Here is a 20,032-nt window from a genome sequence, read left to right on the forward strand (position 1 = left end):
AAAAGTGGAAAATGGAAGATCTTACAGGACGTGGGAAAAATGTATATTGTGGTTGTACCATTTTGATGTATTGCATAGTAGAACATGCAAGCTCCAATGATATTCTCTTACATTTGGGTAAAGAGTCACAATTATTAATTTTATAACTGTGTTTTGTAAAATTACATTTTTTAATGCTGTTTTCCAGAAAGTTTATTGGTTGTTGTCATCATTACCTCATCCTGAACCATGTCAATAATGTGTTCTCTCTGTCTGAAAACTTATAATGTACAGTTTCGGGGGAATTTGCTGGAATTTGTTTACCCTTTTTCAAAAGGCAGACTACAAGTCAATCCTCTTACTGATTTATACTTAAGAACTTTCCTTTGAGTTTAACTAAGCAGATTCTGTCAGTTTGCTATCTGATATTATAGATTAACTTTTTCCATTTCTGCTGCGTTGGTCTGTCTATTGAGTTTACATCTAGAGTTATTTCTGATTCTGGCTTTTGATATACTGTAGAGATTACCTATATGTGATTCTCTTGCAAATATTGTGATGCTTATTTCTCTGACAGAGTAACCATGTTTTTGCCTTCTGCAAGTATTTTAAAGCTTTAATATAACATTATAGCTCACTGTAGCTCCAAAGTCAAGGCCCTTTTCACAAGGCAGCAGTCCTTTAGTGGCCAGTAGAGCTATAAGGTTATTTCAACATTTGCCCGATGAGAGCATAATGTGTTAATTATTAAAACAAAGGCGCAACTGATAAGGAGGGGGTTGAAACAGTCTTCCGCGGCTCCAAAACCTTTGTTTCTCAGCTGTTGTTTTAAATGTTCAACAATTAACAGCTGCATGCAGACTCACCATGGTTAACTGTTGAACATTCACAGCAATAGCTTTAAAAGGAGACTGAAGCCAGCCTGCTTTTCATCGTACAGGTGAGCCAGGAAGATGCAGATGGTGAGCAGAAATCCCACCTCCTCCTTCCAATGCAATTCAATTCAATTCAATTCAAATTTGCTTTATTCGACACAGGTATCATTAAAGCATACGGACATAAAAAAAACAATGTTAAATATTTTTATAACATACCCATTAAAAACTAGCACTTTTTACAAAAACTATTTACAATAAAATGTAAGAACACTTTGATATGTGCAAATAAGCAAAAAACCTTCCAGTTAAAATACAAGTATATAAAAATTTAAAGGGAGGGAAAAATATAAAACCATACTAGATGACAGAAACTAGCAACAGCTACAAAGATGCGGAAAGTGCCTTGTGCCTAACAGCCCATGCTCACCCCAAGAATTTGGCTATTGCACAGACAAAAAGAAGTTTAGGGTCTGTCTTGAGGATACGCATGGCCAGAAGGCTGCTCGTAGTGCCCAGAAGCCTGCATATGGGCCTGAGCCACTTGCGTCTGTGGCTCTTGTATGCGGGGCACACAAAGAGAACATGAGGGATATTTTCAATGGGAGCAAGACAACATGGGCAAGATTTCACCACAGAGGTATGGCCATTCCATCTAGACAATACCTCATGTACAGGTAAGGTACCAAATCGAAACTACATATATAGGTCGTGTCCCTGATACGATGCCTTCCTAAGTCAAAAAATAGAGGCGTAAGTGGTGTTTTCTTTGGCATAGCCACCAGGTTTCTAACAAAGGAATTTTCAGAGCGGGAAATTTCATCAATATGCTCATGACCCCAAAGCTCTGACCCATACAATGCAGAACTAACTGCTTGTGCTTCATACACAGCGAGGGCCGGGCGTACGGGTCTAGTTCTTGATGAACGATGTTTCATTGCAATGGCGCCCGCCACTCATTTGTGATTCAGTAACATTTTGGACAAGTGTTGTTTCCATTGCATATTATCAGAGAGCCTGTTCTGGACTCGTTCTAATGGGACTTCATTCAAAGTAAGCTTGCACCTAAATGATTTACACGGGTTACAAGCCATGAACTTGGTTTTAGAAGTGTTAATTCTCAAACCATGAGATGAACAGAACTTTTGAAACCTATTTATTAGTCTTTGGAGTCCTACAGGAGTCTTAGATATAAGGAGGATGTCATCGGCGAAAAGCAAGGTTGGTATCTTTTCGCTAGCCAGGGAAGGAGCTTCAGCAGGATCTTTGTCTAAAAAGGCAACCACCCCATTTATATATAGGGAAAATAAAGTAGGTGCCATTACGCATCCCAGGCGTACCCCTCTGTTGACATAAATCCGGTCGGTGCATTGGCCCTGTGTTCCCCATCGATACGTGCAAAATTACCTATGTGGAGCTTGGCCAGAAAATTCCGTATCTGGGGGTGAATACCAAGATCATACAAAATTTTCCACAATTTGTCTCTGGGGACAAGGTCAAAGATAGTCTTTAGATCGATAAATGTGAGGTAAAGACTGCCTTTGCCAATTAGAACGGTTTTCCAGTAGATCATAATGAAATAATAAAATTATAATTTTAAAAAACTTGATCCACTGTGCCTTTCTTTGTTCTAAAACCAGCCTGGAATTTCGAGAGGATATCCCCCTCATCGACCCAGGCCAAAATTCTTTGGAGGAGGACCCTACCAACCACCTTTTGAATAACATTAATCAGGCTAATGGGCCTGTAGTTGGCTGGCTCCTCCCTACAGCCCTTCTTAAAGATGGGAACAACCTCGGCCCCCTTCCAGGAGTCTGGGATCGCTGCTCCCCTGAGAATGTGGTTCGTAAGTGACGCAATAAATATTGCCCAGGTTTTAGGGGCTGAACGAATCAAATCCCCAGGGAGGCCATCAGGCCCGGGGCCTTACCCAGAGTAATCCTCCCAATTGCCTCCTGAATTTCTTTGGTGGAAAAATAATCCAACTCTTCCATAGTTGTACAATTTGGTCCTTGAGGGTCTTCTAGGATGTGGTGCCCTACACCCGGTGTAGAATAAAGTTTGGCAAAGTTTGTGCTCCATTCTCTGCTGGTAATGTGGTTAGGGATGGGGTCTGCAGAACCCCGTTGGTCCCTGTTAATCAGGGTCCAGAATGCATTTGTATTTTTGGTATTACATGCAACCTTAAGGTCTGACCAGAATGTTTCGTCCTAGGAGCATTTGGCTTCCTTGATAGCCTGTTTGTATTTAGACCTCGCCATTTTTATCTCTGCGGAGATTCTACCTTTAAGGGCTTGCGACAAAGCTATCCTCTTGACCCTACACGAGTACCAGGAGCCCACCTTGTTAATTTTATTTCTTTGGATCATTTCCTGTGTAAGTGGTGGGGCGATCAAGAAGGAGCTTATTTTCCCTATGGTGTCATTATATAAACTGGGTACAACCGCAATGCTAGCCAGATCAAAATGAACAGCCTGTATTTCCAAGATCTTCTGATTTAGTGTATCGGTTATGCCAGAAATCATTACCTCATCGCCCGCTATTCTGGACCATTTCAGATATCTGCCACAATTCGAAGGGATTAAGTGATCATAAGAGGGGGTCATTTCCATGTTTGCGTGCTCTTGTCAAACCATAGATCTTCCAGTTTCACACCCAGTGGGTTATGATAACTATCCATGGTAGAATATATCTTCAGGTCAGGAGAGTGCACCTAGAGACATAAATCAAGTAACACATAGTCAATACGTGACTGAGAGCCTGGTCTATTAAAAGTATATGCCCCCTTCCTATGTGATGCAGTTCTACCATTAAGAGCCTTTAGGCCATATTCCAGAGTCAGTGCATTTATTTGTATGGCAACTTGGGACCACTTTTTTATCGGTGGTAAATATAATGGGGGAACCGCCCAATTGTTGTCCTCGGATTCAATGTCCAGAATGTCATCAGCGACAATCAGTTTGTTATGAGGGGAACAAGTACCTATCTCATGTTCCAATAGCGTGAGTGTTGGTGAAAGACTACCCCCTAGGGTCACTCTGTTGTATACATTAAAAATTTCCAATTTTCCACTATCAGCCGGTCCCTTGCCAATAGTAAGCCTCATTATATTCGGAGATGGAATGGTTAGCTTTATATTCCAGCCCAAACCTATTCTGACCCATGCGATCAACCCTACAGACGGACACCCTTTGCCCCCACCCTCTGCTGGTACGCAAAAAGTTGTGTATCAGGATTTATATAAAGTTTGCAGGCTCCAAGTCTCCTGCAAAAGACAGATGTCATAGACATCCACAAAGGTGTTCCAGTGGGGCAAGTCCAGTTTATTCTTGAGGCCTGCAACATTCCATGAAAGGATACGGAGAGCAAGGTGGTGGGGGCATACATGATCAGTTAGCTCAGTAGGTGCCTGGGAGGGTAATATCTCTGATGTCCGGAATTCTAAAACCGGGGTAGGTAGTAACTCGATCGCAGAGCCCCGGGGCATCCTCCATGCCCCTCACAGGGATAGTCTGATTTTCGATCAGAAAAAGGAATTAAGAATTTACTCCCAGACAAGCCACCCTTAGGAACCAATACTAAGGGTGTCGTCTAGTGAGAGTTATCTATGGATAGTCAATATCTATGTTGTCAAGTTCAGACTCCCCGCCCCGTGTCCTCCCGGCCTCCCCTGGATGTGTTACTTCGCCCTCGGGCACTGGGGATGACCTCATCTGGATTCGGGAAGAGTCGGGCGAACAAGTGCGAAAATCTAGGGCCAATAAGTTTTCTGCAAGAGTGGTACTGATCAATGAGAGCTCTATATAGTCAGTCAGCCCTCCCTTTACTAAGGATCTTCTGGCCCCAACTATGTCCTCACGGATTAGTGAGCAGCACCCTTGTACTTTCCGGATCCAGTGGATACTTTTGTTTACTAAGGAGTCATAGGATTCCTGTGTAGAAGTGGGTTTAAGTTTAGGAACGTTAACCATATAAACTACATTGCCCTTTCGGGTAAGGGCTTTGGACTGTGTATTTATCCCTCCCCTTGTTGCTATGGGGTAAAGGCTAGAGGATGCCACCAGCGGCGCTACAAAAAAGCCATCAACTGATGTAGGATTTGTGGAAGGATTAAATCTTATTTTTGGACTTTTTTGGGCTAACTTAGATACTGGGCCAGCATAGGATAAGGTATGACTAGCGGTTGGAAATTCCCCTATTTGTCTATCCTTTGTCATATTCAAAGAGCCCACCGGACAGACCGTATGCTGTGCTGTGAGAGGTACGCTATCTCTTAAACCTTTTGCCAGTTCGTTTGTAGCCCTCACCTGGGCAGCAGAAGAAAGTTCTTTGACTAAACACCTCATATGCTCCATTTCAGATTTTATAATATCGACTACATATTTTAGTTCTTCAATTTGTTGATGACAGCTACAAGTCCCCGGCACATTACTAGATGGAATAGATACATTGTCGTCAACAATTATTGTATCAGAGAAATCGGCCAAGGCAGCAAACATGTTTGTGCACTTGACCGCTGTATCTGAAGGTGTATAATCAATAGAAGTGACGGTCTCAGGGGGTTTTGTTACTGAGTTAGGGGTAGTTTCATAACATATAGAGCTTTCCGAGGAGATACGCTTAGCACCTTTCCTGACCGATCTCCTAAAAATTTATGCAGTAGCAGGTTTATTAATACCACCATGTTTAGGCAGAGCAGTAGGCTTGATGACGAGGGTGACCTGAGGGCAAGGAATAGGCGGTTCTGCAGTGAGAATATCCTTACAGCTATCTATAATGGAATCTATTCTGTCCATAACACAATTGCTGGCTGCATGTTTGACTATTTTCCTCGCTTTCTTCCCCCTCGCATTCCTCACCCCACAGTTCGTACCTCCCCAGACCCTTCCATAACCTCCCTTTTGCCCAATTTTGCGTTCACAGGGTTAAAAAAATAAGAATAAATAAAAGAACCAAATGCAGTCTCGGTGATGTACGTTTGGGCGGGAAGATCTGTGCAAGCCTATAATCCGCCTGGCAGGTTGTCCCAAGACGATGTTCCACAAGTTGGACTTTACAGTATTATCAGTTACTGGGAGTATGGCACAGTACCTTATATGAAGATGACAGGGGGGTGGCCCAGCCCAGCCTCTTCCAGGCGATGACGGGCAAGGATTGGCCCGCCCTTGGCCCGTGCGCCACCCGCGCTGCGGGGGGAGAGGCAGCGCTAAATAGCGCTATGGTGGCGCCTCCCCCTCTCAAGCAGCAGCAGCTGGGGAACTGGTGCAGGGGCTTCTGGGGCTTGTAGTCTCCCTGGAAACAGCAACGACCCGGTGGCGCTAGGATGAAGGCAGCGACTGGGTGATGGCCTCGGGAGTCCTGTCCCATAAGGCAAGTTGGCAGGCAATGAGGGAAGGCAGGCAAAAGAGAGTCCCACGCTGCGGGGCGAGAGGCAGCGCTAAATAGCGCAATGGTGGCACCTCCCCGTCTCAAGCAGCAGCAGCTGGGGAACTGGTGCAGGGGCTTCTGGGGCTCCTGGAATCAGCAGGGGGAGAGGCAGCGCTAAATAGCGCTATGGTGGCGCCTCCCCCTCTCAAGCAGCAGCAGCTGGGGAACTGGTGCAGGGGCTTCTGGGGCTTGTAGTCTCCCTGGAAACAGCAACGACCCGGTGGCGCTAGGATGAAGAAAGCGCCTGCTGAGAAGGCAGCGACTGGATGATGGCCTCGGGACTCCTGTCCCACCGAGGCAAGTTGACAGGCAATGAGGGAAGGCAGGCAAAAGAGAGTCCCGCGCTGCGGGGGGAGAGGCAGCGCTAAATAGCGCGATAGTGGTGCCTCCCCCTCTCAAGCAGCAGCAGCAGCTGGGGAACTGCTGCATGGGCTTCTGGGGCTTGTGGTCCCCCTGGAAGCAGCAACGACCCGGTGGCGCTAGGATGAAGAAAGCACCTGCTGAGAAGGCAGCGACTGGGTGATGGCCTCGGGACTCCTGTCCCACCGAGGCAAGTTGGTAGGCAATGAGGGGGAAGGCAGGCAAAAGAGAGTCCAATGCACCAGTGGCACTGTGAGCTACAGAAGAAGGAAGGGGGGAAGGGAGGAAGGCTCCTGTATTGCCTGCTGCAAAGGCTCTTTCTTTTGCTTTTCCCTGCCCAATACATATATTTTGGAGAGGCAGTGGAAAGAGTGGGGAAGAGGCTGTTTATTAGGACATTGTAATGTTGAGAGCATCGGACCTGTATCAGGGTTTATCGGCTGGTGCTCCATTGTCTTCAATCAAGATCTCAACATTTCAATGTTGTAAGCTTTGTCCTTCGAATGTTTCATCGAAATTCTAGTTCTTGGGTCACTGTCCAGTGGAGTTCACAAGACACTGACCCTCTGCATCATCATCCCTTTAGAAAATGTATAAATGTATAAATAATACGCACCAGCGCATTGATGCCGTGTTGCTTCCATTTCTGAGCATTCGCACGCTGCATCTGCTTGAAGTGTTGCTCAGAAAGCATGGCTTCTATAAATCTAAGAGTGTGGTTGACTGATTTATGAAGGGTGGTCAGAATTATGTACAAGAACTTTAACATTCCAATTGTGAAGCATATTGTTTTGATTCACAAGTGTCATGGGCTTTAAATGAAAAGATGGGGCTTATGAAGAAGTGGGTTAGGTTGTTAGGGTCCCTTCTCTGAGACTGTGGGCGCACTCCATATTAACAGAGACCCTTTCCAGCAAGGCATCATGATTCTTGGTGAACCAAAAAAGTCGATTTATTCATAACCATGGTTACTTTACAATGGCTTCCAGAGAGCAAGCGTTCCATTTGTTTTGTAAGTTCAGGACGGTTATTTGGAAGATGGTATGAAGTGTGATTTTCGTCTGAAGCAAAAGCATTTATTTACTTCTTTTCTAGGTATTCTTGGATGACCAGGTGGTGCAGCATGGCTGCCACCCATGAAGGAGCAAAAAAAAGCTGTAGGTAAGGATTCCGGTAACCCTACGTTTCCTTCCCCCCTGTTTCTTCTTTCTCTAATCCGTCTCTTGATCTTTTTTTTTTATCTCTGCAACTTCCACATTTGATTCTCTCTGCATTATTCTTGTTGCTATCAAACTTCTGCTAATAACCAGATAGAGCCACATTCCTCCTTGAACATATTGGGGAACTAAGAATAAAAAAGAACAACGGCGGACTCTAGATGCCGCACTGGCCTTGGATAGTGTACTCAAAATGCAGTCTTAGAGATCAAAGTCAGATGAATGGCGTGCACAATCTTCTCCTGCGCCAGCCGCTGAAGGGCGCAACCCGCACTGGCCGGGAACAAATATGGACTAAACAATGGAGTGGTGCACTTCCCAAGTAATGTAATGTCCAATAAGGAAGCCCTATCAGTATCTTCTTTGAAAGAAACTTTATTTAAATTTCATTGAACATAGTTAGTGAACATCAGCCAACGCGTTTCGTTCGATTTCCGAACTTTGTCAGGGCTGGAATTAAACACACAAAGATACAAAAGTGAGTCCTATATACTTAACATGTACAGTGCTGAGACTTTATAACATTTTATCATGTTCCAAAGTGGACCATTATTATAAAGGTAGCAAAGGGTGTTATATACAATTAAATTACATTTTTGGTACGCAGCTGCTCATGGTATATGAATAAAAACGCATAGCATTATGTCATCCATGTATAAAGCCTAAATTTGAAATTTGGGAAACACATCTCCAAAAGAACTATGGAGAATATTCTAATTTTTTCAAATTTAAAAGATCCTTTGCCAGGATGAACCTTATATTTTAATCTAAAACAATGATAGTGGGTGGGACACTAAATTGCACATTGTAAAAAGATTATACAAATGACCTGAATATAACAAATTTGACATATGATCATATATAAAATTCATAGGTCATCTAATAGGAGATCACAGAGATTAATCTCATATGGCAGTCAGTTCTTATTATTAAAAGACCTAGCAAAGGAATAACATGAGCTTTGATGGCGACATATTCACCATCCTCAAAAACCTTCATCGTTGTAATCAGAAAGAGAACTTGTCATTTTGGAGCTCCTGTCCGATCTAATTTGTAAAATTATTCTTCATAACATGAGTACCACTGCCCACTTTTGCCTATTGTGCATTATAAAATTGTTAGTGGGAGCATAGTAGTTTCCTCATGATGATTTCTCATTGTCTTGTGTTGTTTGTAGCTGATATTACATACTGAACCTATTTCATCGTCAAGATTGATTTTAGTCATAATGGATGAGGTCGGTTGTCACTCATCTTCCTTGAGGAAAAGCCTACAAATGGTCTCTGAAGGCATGTGATGATTGATTTCTGGCAACATTGTTTCTGTATCAATTGGTCATGCTCCTTCCCTGACCGAAGATAGCGTTTCTGAATAACTTGAACCTATAATGATTTTCCTTGAATCACAAAACAATGATGTCAATTTTGTATATATAATTTTGGCAAGTTTGGCATAAGAATACATATTGTATTCTGTTTAGTTGTACACAAATGTAAATTTAGTATTCTTTATTTTGATAGTTCTTTTATTAATTAATTTCTTTCTTTGATGTTTTACAGATAGGTTTAAATAATCCCTAGTTGGATTAGCGAGATTTGGAAATGAAATCATTGGTGCCACTTGTAGTATTTTCCCCATTTCGTTCGCCGTATTTTGTATATCAATGGCATGGCAACCACGTATTTACGTACACACGCTTCTCCTTATCGCCAGCGACTAGTAAATAACAAAGACAGACTAATTATTTTGTGGCACAGACGGGTTGCCAAACTAGTCTGTCTTTCCTTTTGAGTAATCCGTTCGCGCCAATTTTGTGCGGGTATTTTCGGTTCCTTTGCATTTAAGGCGGAACCAATAGTTACGGACTCTAGCATTGCTGATACGCCCGAATCGCAGCGGCAGGTAAGATTGTTCGTTCCACACATGGGTTTTTAATGTTGGCTTGTCGGACCCCTGGTTATAGACCTTTTCTTAAATTAGAAGACCATTTTTGAATAGTTTCCCTGTTCTGGAGTTTTAGCAGGTCAGGTTGCAGTATTTATTTTTATTGAAATTACCGGTTGCGCTTTGATAAAATGTGGGAGGACTATATTACTATGGTGTCTCTCCGCACATGTTGCCTATTCTTTATTTTAAAAAATTTGAATTTCATGTCTCAAAGCGCACGGTAGATTCTGTTAAATTTTACTATACTCGTAGTGGTAAGGCCGGTAATGTATAGCTATTAGATTGGATATTGGTCAGTTAGAACTTGGGATTAGTACGCCACTACCAGCTTCACCTAATATTGTAGCTCTTCGTTGTGACCTGTTTATAATAATAATTCTTTTTAAATCAATGTGTGGTTTATCATTCCAACTAAGTAAGACACTGGATTCGTTTAGATGCGACGCTATGTTGTTTCTGCGTGTCCCCATCCCGACAAGCTTTGCCTAGACGTACAATCTCGAGGACCGCTCTGTATTTCAGTAAAATTGTTCTAACGATGCTCTTAATGATACTGTCCTGGCTTATTATGTCTGCCATTGGTAATTTACCCTTCTTGTATTTGACCATTTCGGTTTGTCTTTATGCATAATATGTCAGAATAGACATGCCTACTGGCCACTGTACGGTTTGAGTAGTTAAATTATAGTAATTTTGTTCATTATGTTTTTACTTTTACATATATCGTTTTTTACACTTCTTTAATAAGTTTATGTAGATTTGTTGGTATTGATACAGCTTTTTTGTTTTTTTTTCGCCTTTTTACTCATGGGATCCAGATTAATGACTTGAAGCCCTTAATATGGCGGCTGCCTTGATATTCTGACTACTTATCCTCATAAAACGACTTTGGATTTACTACCCAGGAACTAGTACAATTCGGTTAAGATACACTATAAAAGGTATGTACCATGTCATGTTCTGTTGTGCTCAGATTGACATAAGGACTTAGAGCATTACACTCTTAATAGTCATGCCTATGGCAAGAAGGTACATTTATTTTGATAGACCACTCTTTTTAGCCATTGATATACTGACTCAGCCAGTTAAAATAGATTTTTGAAAGTGTTTGAATTTCTGCTGTATACAACAGGAGCTCCAAAATGACAAGTTCTCTTTCTGATTACAACAATGAAGGTTTTTGAGGATTGTGAATACGTTGCCATCAAAGCTCATGTTATTCCTTTGCTATTTATTTATTTATTTTTATTTATTTGCGGGTTTATAACGCGCTAGGATCACCTCCCAAAGGAGTATCTCCGCGCCTTTGGCAACCTTCCAGCGCATAGCAGTAGGTATATAAAATTTACACTAGTTTTGGAATAAAAAGGTTTTTAACTGTTTTCTGAACAGGAGATTCTCCTTGCAAAGTCTCAAGGAAAGTGGGAGGCTGTTCCACAGCGTTGGGCCAGCAATTGAGAGGGCTCTACCACCCTGTCTAGCCGTTTTTGCTCTCGGAACCTGCAGCAGGGCTTGTTCACTAGATCTCAAGGATCTCAAAGGTTTATAGGGGAAAAATCTGTTAGACAAATACACAGGGCCTTTCTTCTGGAGACACTTGTATATAATGCAACCAGTCTTGTACTTCACCCTTTGCTTAATGGGAAGCCAATGCAGGGTGTTCAAGAGGGGTTTGGAGGGGGTGCGAGAGGGCTGATTTAGAACAAGACGGGCCGCGGTATTCTGGACTACCTGCAATCTGGCAGTTACTCCCTCATTTGCTGATAGAAGCAACCCATTGCAATAGTCCAAGCGACTCAACACTAAGGCCTGCACTAACGTCCTCCTGGTTGAGTCAGGGAGCAAGGGAAAAACTTTCCTCAGCATTCCGATGACATGGAAGCAGGACCCCACAACTTGGTTGCCATGTTGCTTCAGGGACAGCTCCTGGTCCAGACGCACACCCAGATTTTTAACCACCTGCTTGGGCTCTGGGACTGGGCCAAGATCTTGCGGCCACTAGTCGGGGGACCACAGGAGTTTGGCCTCACCGAACAGCATCACCTCCATTTTTGCAACATTGCATTGCAGGAAGTTAGATGCCATCCAGTGGGCCACTGCCTTCATCCCCTGGGAGAAGGAGTTCCTGACCTCATCCGTGAAGTATTTAAAAGGAAAGAGGAGTTGGGTGTCATCTGCATATGACACAGGGATAAACCCATGGGACCTCATGATGTTCGCTAGGGGGGCCACATAAATATTAAAAAGGGTAGGGCTCAAACAAGAGCCCTGTGGCACCCCCTTCGAGATCCCCAACTCCTCTGACCGATAGGCACCCAAGGTAAATGTAAATGTAAATGTGCTGGACTTGTAAAGCGCACAGCTGCCCGTAAGCGTCCCGGCGCTTGCTTAGGGAACCCGTCCTGGTATTCCCCTGTGAGAAACCCCAGCAGGGTGTCCACAAGGTGAAAGCCAGGCATCCCGCCGCGAGGGGCCGTAGTGGAGATTAAGCAAGCTATTGCCCAGAGTCGCAGAGTGTGACCCCGTGAGTTGAGTAGGCACCAGAGCGAGAATTGTCGAGTCCGTGGAATTTTTGAGCCCGAGACCCGCCGAGGCGGGGAATCGAACCCTGGTCCACGGTCGATCTCAGCTTCCGGGTCTGCCGCCTCTAACCACTGAGCCACGCTTCTCCACCTAGGTGACTTTGGCTGCGATCTGTCAGGAAACTCCTCAACCACACTAGAGCCCCACCTTCCAGGCCGATGTTAACAAGCCTGGTGGTCATGATGTCATATGACACTGTGTCAAATGCCGCAGACAGATCCAACAGAACCAGGATAACAGAATGACCTTTATCCTGGAACATGTATAGATCGTCTGCGACTGACAGCAAGGTGGTCTCGGTGCTATGTCTCGGCCTGAAACCCGACTGGGATGGATCCAGTCCATTTGTCTCCTCGATGTATCTAGACAAATGCCTATTAACAAATTTCTCTATCACTTTACCCATAAAGGGAAGGAGAGAAATAGGTCTCAAGTTGGTAAGTTCCGTCCAAGGAACGGTGGTATTCTTTCTCAACGGTCTCACTAATGCCCTTTTCCAATCCCTCGAAACCTCTCCCGTGCTTAGTGACAGGTTAATTAGCTGCTGGATTTCTGGGCCCAGGACTTCAGCCAGCATGGGCATAATGCGGGCAGGGATGATGTCCTGAGGGCTACCACTCTTAATCTCGGTCACTAAAGCAGTAACTTCCTCTAAAGAGATAGGGGGAAAGCTTCTTAGGCAGTTAGCTTGTGACTTCTGTTGTGTGTTATTGTGGGAAAGGTTGTTAGGATCAACCACCTCAGTTGTCTTTGAGGCCATTATCTTTCCGTAGATCGCATCTATCTTTTTCATGAAGAATTGTGAGATCCCGTCACATAGATCTTGAGATGCAACCTCTACCGTCTCGCATGCCGCAGGCTTAGTGAAAGTTTGTAAGATTTTAAATAAAACTTTAGAGTCTTTCCCTGCCTCTGTGAGTTGCATTGCGATGTGGCTTTTACGAGCTGTCCTTATGGCCTTATGATATGACCTAAGTGAGGTTGTATGATGTTGCTTGTTCTCCGGCCTCCAAGACTGTCTCCATACTTTTTCCAGCTTTCTGGTTTTTTGTTTCATCAGTCTCAGATCCTCGGAATACCAAATTTCTTGCTTGACTGCCTGGCGGGGTTTATATATTTTCAGCGGGATGGTGTAATTAATCGCTTCACTAACTGCATTTTCAAACTGCTTAAGTTCAGTTGACATTATTCCCGTATAATCATTAATCAGGGGAGCTTGATAGGCTTCTCGGAAAATGTCCACCGTTAATTGTGCCAGGGTCTTCTTTTAGTGGCCAAGGAGGTCTGTATGCGTGGCTTATCCATAGCATCAGTATAGAACTTTAAAATAAAATGATCAGTCCATTCTACCTGGGTGGGGGATATACACGTGGTTAGAGGTGCGTTGGAAAACACCAAATCCAAAGTGTGGCCTGCCTCATGTGTAGGTCCCTGGTTAATCTTTTTAAGACCTAAATAGTCCATGTCCATTAAGAGGGTTCTAGCCTCCATGCATTTCTCTGCTAGGTCTTTTAATAATAAGAACTGACTGCCATATGAGATTAATCTCTGTGATCTCCTATTAGATAACCTATGAATTTTATATATGATCATGTGTCAAATTTGTTATATTCAGGTCATTTGTATAATCTTTTTACAATGTGCAATTTAGTGTCCCACCCACTTTATATGAATCATTGTTTTAGATTAAAATATAAGGTTCATCCTGGCAAAGGATCTTTTAAATTTGAAAAAATTAGAATATTCTCCATAGTTCTTTTGGTGATATGTTTCCCAAATTTCAAATTTAGGCTTTATACATGGATGACATAATACTATGCGTTTTTATTCATATACCATGAGCAGCTGCGTACCAAAAATGTAATTTAATTGTATATAACACCCTTTGCTACCTTTATAATAATGGTCCACTTTGGAACATGATAAAATGTTATAAAGTCTCAGCACTGTACATGTTAAGTGTCACTGTATATAGGACTCACTTTTGTATCTTTGTGTTTTTAATTCCAGCCCTGACGAAGTTCGGAAATCTAACAAAACGCGTTGGCTGATGTTCACTAACTATGTTCAATGAAATTTAAATAAAGTTTCTTTCGAAGAAGATACTGATTGGGCTTCCTTATTGGACATTACATTACTTGGGAAGTGCAACTCTCCATTGTTTAGTCCATGTTGGGGAACTAGTGCAGGTCCAATTCCTTTTTAGGTCGGTTTTGCCCAGCAGTTCCTAAACAATCAGAGCATCCCCTTCTCTACACCACAACACCACATGATTCTATTCTCCCTCTGTCTGATCTTTGTGCATCTTTTCTCTCTGGATCTTACTTCGACCTCTTTACGTCCTCCCATCCTGCTCTTTTCTGTCTTGTCTGCCACTTCAGGGGTCATGCCGGGTCCCAGCCTGTGGTGAGAGGGAAAGATATTCTTTTTGTTATTTTTGCTCTGTTCATTTTGTGTTTGTCTTTTGTTGTCCCTTTTTGGTTTCCTTTACTTTGATTTTTTCCCCCATTTCAGCAGTTGCAGTACCTAGATCCTGGCGGAGGAGTGTGAGGAGTTCTGGAAAACCAAGTAAGTCCTTTGTTCCCCACAGTTTGAAATGGTGAATTCTACTGAGCTAACTGGACATGGCCTGTCTCTACGGTGGCATTTAAAGCAGTGATTACATCAAGGCCAATTCCTTAGTTCAATAAAACGTTCTTTCCTAAATCACTGTAAAAACCAATAGATTAACCCCTGTAAGTGGTTAGGGGAGTAAATACCATCTGATAATTTATTAAAAATATTACACATATCTCACTATGATCACAGCCTTTGCCACAAAAAAGTGCAAATTGATTGTGTTGGCTGCTACTGAGAATGTGTGTCACAATATATGTGTAACTTGTTTCTTTCTTAAATATCACTTCTTTTACTTTAACAATCTTGAGTTCCAGTGGTTCCAAGAAACCGATCTACATAGTGTCCAAGAGTTGTTTCACCACTATCAGAAATTCTCTCAAACTGATTTCCTGTCTTGTATTTGTAAATGTTTTCTTTCTGCAAAGTATAAGGTCATAAATATGTTTTCTTTGTGTTGATATACAATCTCAAACTCTATTCCTACAGGTGACTGAAGCATGAACAAAAAAAGGTTTAAATTTAGTGAAACACAACAAAAAGGATTATTTTGAGGAAAGTTAAAACATGCTTGAGCTCTAGAGGAGAAACATATTCTATGTGCCAGGAATCGTGAGGAACTTGGAGTGGAAGAAACTGCTGAATGGGAATGTTGTCAAATCTCTAAATGAAAATGACCATAAATGTTTAGCAGGTGTCCGTTACTGATATTGAGGAGCCTCTGAATTATAAATGGAACACAAGAATAAATTGACAGTCTGCATCTACTAATGGTAGGAATATTTTCACTTAAAGGAAACATTTCAAGATTGGTCGAACAAAGAACATTGACCACAATTGATGCCCACGCAGTGCACTTGGGAATAATCAATGTTGTACATTCTGTCTGATTGTTCATGACAAATCCTTATAGACCCAAACCCCTCCCCAACAAAACAGCATTTGTACACATGATATGATCAAATTGTCAGAAAGACAAATTACCTCATTTTAAAATAGCAAGCTTAGGTCTCTGTCTCTACTGATTCAGAGGAGAGGAAGCATTGTTTCTGAGAAAGTTATTGTAAATGCTCTTTCTCAGATGTCATTACAGCAAAGATGCCGGTTTATCATTTCCAATATAGAAAGATTTTCCCCACCAACTCTGTCTCTTGATGTGATCTGAGTGGTTTCAAAGTGTCCTGGACCTGCAAAGTCAATCAAGTGCCTGCCTTAGCCGTTGATCCAAAAAGCATGCCCTTTCACAGAAAACCTAAAAGGGGCCACAGTTACACTATTGATAATTCATAAAACCACCCTGCCAGGCCCTAATCACATGTCATTACTTGTATGAACAAATATACTTAACAGGCAAACACAACCCCAAAGGTCTTATCAGTGCTTTTGAAACCTAAATCAAATGTGATAAACTGGAGTCAGAAAATGAGTCTAATTTAACCTGAGAGAACTAACCCAGGCATAACTTGGAAAGAATTAATTCATTAGGGGCATCTTAATACATACAAGGGGCTCCTCTATGAAAGTTTATAAGAGAAGTTAGATAGGCTGCCTTTAAGGGTAGGAAAATGATCTGCAGATAAAAACTATAATTAGTTAAATACAGATGTTAAGAAGAGCATCTGCAGTGTATTTTATAAGTTAATGTTGAATGTAACATAAACGAGTACCAGACTCTGGAATCAGATTCACTTTTAAGATGGCATGTATCCCAGAACAAACCCAACTAGAAGATACAGACAACTCGAATAAGAGCAATGAATGTGAGAACCACTTGCTTTATCAATCCCACCACACTAAATATGAGAGAACTTACACTGGACAAAAACCTTATCAGTGTCCTGAATGCCAGAAAGGCTTCAGTCACAAAGGCTATCTAATTCAACATTTGAGAATCCACACTCTGCAAAAACCTTATCAGTGCTCTGAGTGTCAAAAAAGTTTCAGTCGGAAAGCTAGTCTCGGTATACACGTGAGAACCCACACTGGAGACAAACCATATCAGTGCTCTGAATGCTGGAAAGGTTTCAGTCAGAAATCTGGTCTCACTAGCCATGAAAGAACTCACACTGGACAAAAACCATATCAATGCTCTGAGTGTGAGAAAAGTTTCAGTTATGAGAACAGTCTCACTCGACACAAGAGAATCCACACTGGGCAGAAACCTTATCAGTGTTCTGAATGCCAGAAAGACTTCCGTTACCAAAACTCTCTAATTTTACATTTGAGAATCCACACTGGACAAAAACCTTATCAATGCAATGAATGTCAGACCAGCTTCAGTCGGAGAGCACATTTAATTCAACATGAGAGAATCCATACTGGACACAAACCGTATCAGTGTTCTGAATGCCAGAAAAGCTTCATTTCAAAACAAAGTCTCACTATACATGAGAGAACTCACACTGGGCTAAAACCTTATCAGTGCCCTGAGTGCTTGAAAGGCTTCAGTCATAAATCTGTTCTTGTTTGTCATGAGAGAACACACACTGGACTAAAACCGTATCAGTGCTCTGAATGCCAAAAAAGCTTCAGTGTTAGAGCCTGTTTAATTCAACATGAGAGAATCCATACTGGACACAAACCTTATCAATGCTCTGAATGCTGGAAAAGCTTCAATCAGAAATCTGGTCTTGTTTATCATGAGAGAACTCACACTGGGATAAAACCATATCAGTGCTCTGAATGCTGGAAAAGCTTCAGCCAGGCAGGCAATCTCACTCAACATAAGAGAACACACACTGGACAGAAACCTTATCAGTGCTCTGAACGCAGGAAAGGTTTCGGTCTTAAATCTGATCTTGTTCGTCATGAGAGAACTCACACTGGATACAAACCTTATCAGTGCTCTGGATGCAGGAAAGGCTTCAGTCAGAAATCTGATCTTGTTGATCATGAGAGAACTCACACTGGACTAAAACCTTATCAGTGCTCTGAATGTGGGAAAAGCTTTAGTAAGAAAGGCAATCTCACTCAACATAAAAGAAAACACACTAGATAAAGACATTATCAGTGCTCTGAAGATTGGGAAAGCTTCAGCCAGAAAACTGGTCTCGCTCAACATGAGAGAACTTATGCTGGACAAATCTTGCCATTCTTCTAAATGCCAGGGAAGTGTCAGGTGGAGATTCAGTTTGATTCAACTTGAGAGAACCAACAATGAGGGACAATTATCAGTGCTCTCAATGTAACAAAAAGTCTATATGTAAATGTAACCTTTATAAATGAAAGAGACAATGTGTGCGAATAAAAGGTGCTCCCTGTCAAACCTGGGGAGGAGGTTTTCGCATCGCAAAACCTTCACATGAACCAGTCATAAAGACCTCAAACTTTTGATTATCCTACAAGCTGTGTACTGAGAAAAGCACACAGCAAAGAATGGAAAAGCTTGAATTAGCCTCATTCCTTAGTAAATATTTGTGGCCCTTATTCCATTCAGTGTTCATTTCTCCCTGAGTTTTAATAAGCCATGGCCCCAACCCTCAAGGTAGAGTTAATTCTGAACTTTAAGGCTACAGTCCTATTATCTGCAATGCAAGTAACAAACTGTTTCCTGCCTTAATGAGCCTGACCAGGGAGCTGTAGAAGGAGTTCCTTTGTCGTTCGCCGCTTTGGGACCAAAGTATGTTAATTTCTGTGCCACTTAGGTCTGTTCATTGAGAAAAAGTAAAGGTGATGGAAGGACTGGTATTTAAAATCAGCAAAATACCACCACATAATTATCTAATCTTTGTACCATTAAACACAAAGCAAAGCATATGCAAAGCATTCTTGTCCCCACTCTAGACAGTTCTAATCACTTCTGTTCTGTGGGGACACAGCCCAGTATTACAAAGATTTACTTTAGTTTCCTTTTTCCATGTCCTTTTTGCTTCAAACCAAACCTGCTTTCCATATGTTGAGGAAAGTTTAATGAGTTGTAGAATCACATCAGATACACCCAAGAGATCTCACAAATAATCTGTGTTGTGCATTTATAGTACTATTAATGTTCTGGAAAATGCTATTCACAAACTTATGTGCGGATATTTTTCCTCTCCTATCTTTTTCTGTGCTCATTTGTCTGCCCTGACTGCAGAGTTTCTGCACACTATAGTAGAGATTGTTGGAGGGATAGAATGGAGTGGCTGTAAAGTAGGAAATACTTTTGAAAAAGTAGATGGGCTAAGGGAGGAGAAAAGATGACTTTAGAGAGATGTTTAGGGAATGACAGGCTCCCACCCACTAAGAAGTAAGCCCATTGCTATTTAAAAACCACACTTCTAAAGTTACTACAGTCATAATGTACCTAAAACAGTTGTAAATGTACTCCACCTCAGAGCTGAAGTAAGTCTAGATCACACATTGCCATCGCATGGAACTGCTACACTCTCTGTAAATAATAACGGCGGTAGGGACGTAAAATAAAAACCCAATAGGAAATAATGTTAAATTAAATATTTTAAACTAGTTACAAATCAATAAATAAATGTCATTTATGGCAGAAGAATATGTAAAAGGAAAACATTTTATTACTTTAAAATGTTTTAATAAAGTTTTTAATTTAAACACTAATATAACATTCCTTTTTTATTAAAGTATCATTACAATTGTTATAATTAATTATCTACAATGCATGTATTTATTATTAATACATATTACATTTTTTACTTTAGGTGGATAACTGGATTTAAGCTTAAGAAAAACCTACCATTTATAATATACTCATTTTGGGTGGAGCTTACCTGTGTAAGAAAAAAATAGGGATTATTTAAAAAGTTTATGAATGTTGAAAAAATGAAATGTTTAAGTTAAATATTAATGTTATTGTTATATGCTTTAAATATAGACCAAAACAAAAAATACTACAACACTATTAACTTCTATTCCAATTAAATATTTAATTGATGTTACGTGTGTTAAAACATTTTTTTTAAAGATCTGTTAATCCCACCTAGGTAAAATCATCATATTTTCTTATTATGTACTTAGAAATACAAATTTGCCTTACACACCTCTGTTTACACAGCCTTAAAAAAGTTATCTATAGAA

At 41.5% G+C, this 20,032-nt stretch overlaps 1 pseudogene across 1 annotated transcript in view; it reads left to right on the plus strand.

Moving 5' to 3' along the window:
- The window catches only part of LOC144802985 (uncharacterized), a 125,807-nt pseudogene extending 107,579 nt beyond the window's left edge, over nt 1-18,228 (plus strand). Inside the window, exon 5 of the transcript XR_013605493.1 lies at nt 16,809-18,228. The product of XR_013605493.1 is annotated as an uncharacterized LOC144802985 (transcript). The remainder of the gene's footprint in view (nt 1-16,808) is intronic.
- Nucleotides 18,229-20,032: the final 1,804 nt, after the last annotated feature.

Source organism: Lissotriton helveticus, chromosome 1_2, assembly GCF_964261635.1.
Source record: "Lissotriton helveticus chromosome 1_2, aLisHel1.1, whole genome shotgun sequence".
Taxonomy (NCBI): Eukaryota; Metazoa; Chordata; class Amphibia; order Caudata; family Salamandridae; genus Lissotriton; species Lissotriton helveticus.